Genomic DNA, 5,236 nt, shown 5'->3' with positions numbered 1-5,236 from the left:
ATACTGGTTCTGTTAGCATTTCCATTTTATGAAGGAGAGAATTGAGGCACGGAAAGGTTAGCTTACCCAAGGTTCACAACTAAAATAGCGGCAGGGTGAGGCTTTGAACCCAGCCAAACATTATGCTCTTCTATCTCTTTAATGAAGACAAAAATTTGCTTAATTTTAAATTTCTATATTTTGTGTTATACATATAAACAGAATGTAACATAATTGATGTTCAGGAATTGTTTTAAAACTTATAAAACTATACTAAAATTGGTGTAAAAATTAAAACATTATATAACCATTCAAACATAATTTTTATGTAATGTACTCCTTTCTAGCCTTTGTGCAAAAACATATTGTTCCATAATTGTAATCAATATTGTGTTCTGAACAAAAATGATTAAGTTATAATGATTTTGTTTGATTTTAGTTTTCATAGTTATCATTTTTAATACCTGAATAAAATTTCATCAATAAATAATTTGCCCAACCATTCCTCTACTTGTGACATATTGGTCTTTCCCAGCCCTTCAATTATCTGAACACATAATCTAAGGTTACTTTATTTTTTAATGCAAAAAACAAAACAAAACAAATCCTCAAATCAGCCATACTATTTGTCTTTTTTGAACTCAGTATTTCTTTAATGAACTGTGTTTGGGATTCCCGTTGCAGCGTATCACTATCCTTTGGAAAGATTACTTAATATTTTCTGGAGTTTTTAAACCCTGGCTGGGGTTCCAGGTAGTATGTGATCTTTTCTTAAGGGGCATGGTATGGCCTGCTCTCACAAGCATCTTCCTTGGACATTACATTGCACATCCTTCATGTTCCGAAATGGATTAGGGAAAGAGCAAACCGTGCCAAACTCCTATTGCAGAGAAATTTCCTATTATCAGCCACTCCTGAAATAAGTTACTACTCTGCTAAAATGAACTTTCCAGGACTGGTTACTTGTTGTATGTTGTTTTCCTCTTCTGGTTATCCTTTCAGTTTTATTCAGGGTGCTGTTATTAATAAAAGATCCTCTTCTTTTTCACCCAAAAGATATCTGTTATGGCACTGCAATTAGTGGATCCCCAAACTATTTTCTCCTCCTAATTGAATCCACCTGCACGAAAATTACAAGTTTTATTCTCTAGACTGCCTTCATTATTATAGGTTTTGACAGAATACGAGATATGCATACTCATTTTATTCACTTGACTTTTTTTCTGTGGTTGTGGAATACATACAGAAATGGTTTGGCTACAGTATAATTTGCCATCTAACTTAGCTACCAAACAATGACATATTATCTATTTTTGGATCATATTCATATTAGAAATAAAAGTTTATTAAAGTTTAAAAACCTCTTTTTTTCTCTAGTGAGACACACACTAAATTCGGTATTACAGTTCATCCCAACAGTGCAGAGTCTGCTTAGGAAATAGTTCATTTTTCCAGAGTATACCAAAAGTTTAAGTTTTGTGTACCTTTCTTGGAGGGCCAAGTACAGCTTGTCTATATTTGCAACCCTACAGGAAATGATCACTGCACAACTTCATATTTTAAAATGGAAAAGAAAAAAGCATTAGCTCTTAAAAGACTCCTTTAAGAAGGGTTGAAATTATGAAACTTGAATATTTTCTTAAATATTTGGCCTCATGATATATTTACATTAGAAACCCACTGTTTTCTTTGAGCCCTCAGACTTTTATTTTAAGACCTATATGATTCTAAAGCTGTAAGTTAACTGCCGAAGGATGGAATTTTACAGGATGTGCTGTGGACAGAATGCGGGCAGAGGAAAGCATATGTTTTCACACTTTAAGTTGTTAGGGGAAAAACGGTATTTGAGCATAAATTGGCATTAGAAAGCAGGAAACTCTTGGTTGGTCAGAGAAAAACATGTCTGCTCTGTTGAACCACAATGTTTTAGTCTTTCAAAATCATGTACAATTTTTTTATGTTTCACATTTTTAAGCAAACTTGTAGGAAACATTGGGAAGGAAAGGACCTTGAGATTTTCATGAGCATTTTCATTTTCCATTGTGATGCCAGTGCTTCAATATCCATTGTAGCTGAGGGGAGTACAACTAGAGCTCATCTTCAAAATCTCCCTGCACCAGACATTTCCACTGAAATTTCTTGCTGCCATCTGAAACTTAATGTTCTACTCATCTTTTTGCTGCCCCCTAAAATGATTCCTTCTCCTACCTTCCTTATATTAATCTCATCATCATTTTCTTATCCCCCAGACATGAAAGCTTAAAACTAATTTTGCCTTCCTTTCCTTCATATCCAATGAGTCATCAGGTCCTACTGATTTTACCCTTTTCCTGAACCTTCCTGGTCACCTCCATAGCCCCTTTTTTACACTATGTCTTAGAAGCAGCCCACATCTGGTGCAGAATGGGTTTTGGAGTTAGACCTTAGGATCAAAACTTAACTGTGTCATTTAACAGCTTGGGTAACTAAAATAGGGCTGATACAGCCACCTTGTAGGATTAGGGTAACTGCAAAATAATGTATATAAAACACAATGTTTGACACAAAGCAGGCTCTACAAATAAAAGCTAGGTTTATTTACCTCATTCCTTCTTGCTGCTTGCCTCCCTTCCAAGGTTATTGCCATCAAACTAACCTAACTAAAACACTTCCAGCATACTATCCCCACCTTCTGGATTCCCCAGTGCTCACTGGCACCCTTGTTTTCTCCTTTCCTTCCTTCTTCATTTCCTATTCAGCAGAAACCTGGAGTAGTCTTAAAACCTGCTAGGATTTATCGAACACTTGCTATGTGCCAGGCTCTGTGCTAACCCCACCATATGTGACCTCCTTTAACCCTCACACGACCTTATGATATCAACAGTATTTCTGATGAAGAACCCAAAGCTCAGCGGAGAAGATAAGTTGCTCAAAGTCAGACAGCTGGTAAGTGGCAGAACTGGGGTCCCTCGGTCTCTGAAGTCCTTGCTCTTAGTCACAAACAACACTCCCTTACTCTTCCCCTACTCCACTCTACAAGACTCAGTGCATCATAACTCCTGCCATTTTAAACTCTTAAATATTTCACATGGCTTCCATCCCACTTACCATAGCCTTGATTGAGACTCACAACAACACTTACTAGATAATTTCCACAGCCTCCTAATGGGTCTACTGTATCCAGCCTTTCTTAAGTTACACCTGTCCCATAGATGGTAGTCAAACCGATATGCTTAGAAGGTTTCAAAGACTCTCCATTATCTACTAGACACTTTATTCAGGTGATGCTGTTGCTGATAGCCCAGAATACACATCAAGAATCACTACCCTATATGCTTCTGGTTAAATTCTGAAGAGAGTATGAACCCAGAGTGGGCAGGGGGAGATTGAGGACCAGAGGCTAATGCTCGGAAAACCAAAAGAATTCTTTTGCATTTACCTGAATGTTTGGTATCACATAAATAGAACTTAAGAATAAACATGCTCATTCCTATGTAAGGTTAATGTAATGAAAACTGATTCATAGAATTTCAAATGTACATTAAATGACAGAGAAGTGGGGATTTGCATAATCCTTGAGAGTCAGAGTAGAAGAATATGTCCCAATTTTTTACTTCGTTATGTGATTTTCTGAAGCTATTTTTGAAGTATCTAGTTTTCCCAGACTGTCAGATATATAGTCATTAACATAGTTTAATAACATAGCATTAACATAATTAAATAAATGCTAATTGGTTTGAGTCTTTTCTTAATATAAAATAGACATGGTGGGGATAAGTTACATTTTATATCTTCCCGCACTCTTTGGTTTGTTTGGACTGAAGTTGGGAAAAACAATCACTTTTAGAAACTAAACCCTCTTGTGCCTGATGCTCAACTGGCCTCCAGTTGAGAATGGTACGTGTGAGTGTGTAAGGGTATATATTCTCACTCTAGGATTGGGACCCTTGAACAACACTAATTAGAAAATTAAATAGATATATAATTCTTTAAGAATTATTATCTCCACCCTTTTTTCTTTTTTCAATCTAGGTAGATATGTCCTGATCAGACCATTAAATCTTTCCTATATTAGAAAGCAGAATGAGGTTAATGATGTATTACTTTTGTTTTATTAGTTTTTTTAGCAAAAAATACAAGAAGTTAAAATCAAAATAGAACAATGAAAACTAAACTACGTATTTAATTGTATGACCCTCTATAAACTATTATGCAAGCTTTTTCAAACTGTTCCTAAACAACTTCTTTCTGTATATTCATTTAAGCTGTAGTGAGAACTTTTACTCTCGTTTTTGATAGACAGTTATCACAAATGTGTACGAATGGATCCTTTTCCTTTGCTTTTATTTTTTTATAACCTTGAATCAGACCATGCTTTTTAAATTATGTGTTTGTCATGCTTGGCGGTTCATTCCATGTTTGGCCATTCCTAAGCTTCCGTAATTCTTTTGAGGGCTCCAAAAGGTCATTGTGTGCCTTGACCTCCTGCTAGGTGAACTGTTTTTTTTCTCTCTCCAGATGTTTTCCAGTTCAAACTTTTATAGCCGTAGTCTGTATACAAGTCATATATGAAAAGTGTCAAATATCGTTGTCCAACAGTGAAATTAGGACCCTTTCAAATTGGAGGGAAATGTTAACAAATGTGACTGTGTCCTGCCAGTGTTTCTTCTGGCAAGCTGGCGCTGAGAAGGCTGTTTTTCCTTTAGCCATCTGTGCTTCCATAAACAATCTACAGTGGTTTCTTCTTCTAACTCAAATTCTAGCAGCTGGATTCCCGTCTTTGCTCCTTTTGATGTTGTGACACCAGTAGCAACACACTCATGAATCTTGATGCTTCTTTCTACTTTTAGGGATTATATCACCGAAGATGTTAAATAAGTAGTTCACATGAGTCTCCCACATGGGAATTCTGCAATGCATGGGCTAAAGTAGGCCAACTGAGGTTTGATGAGAAAATAAAATAGAGTTATTTTAAGACCACCATCCCTACATCCCCACTCAACTTTAAATGTCCACATTTATTCTCCATTTGAAAACAAGTAAATTCTCCTAGTTATTTAACATTTTTAAAAAATCGTTGAGAAGTCCGTCTGTTTTACTTTCCCCACTACCCATGGATGTTGCCTATTTCCGGTACCATACACTTCAGCTCCTTGGATTCAGTTCAGAGAAAGTGCTTTCAGAAGTAAACATCTAACTTTATTAGGTATTTGTTGACCTAACCATTCTTAGTAAAAGTTTTTAAATGTACAATTAGTGTGTACGCACACACAAATGT

This window comes from Pteropus vampyrus, unplaced genomic scaffold (genome assembly GCF_000151845.1).
Source record: "Pteropus vampyrus isolate Shadow unplaced genomic scaffold, Pvam_2.0 Scaffold526, whole genome shotgun sequence".
NCBI classification, from domain to species: Eukaryota; Metazoa; Chordata; class Mammalia; order Chiroptera; family Pteropodidae; genus Pteropus; species Pteropus vampyrus.
Note: the sequence above shows the minus strand (reverse complement) of the source record.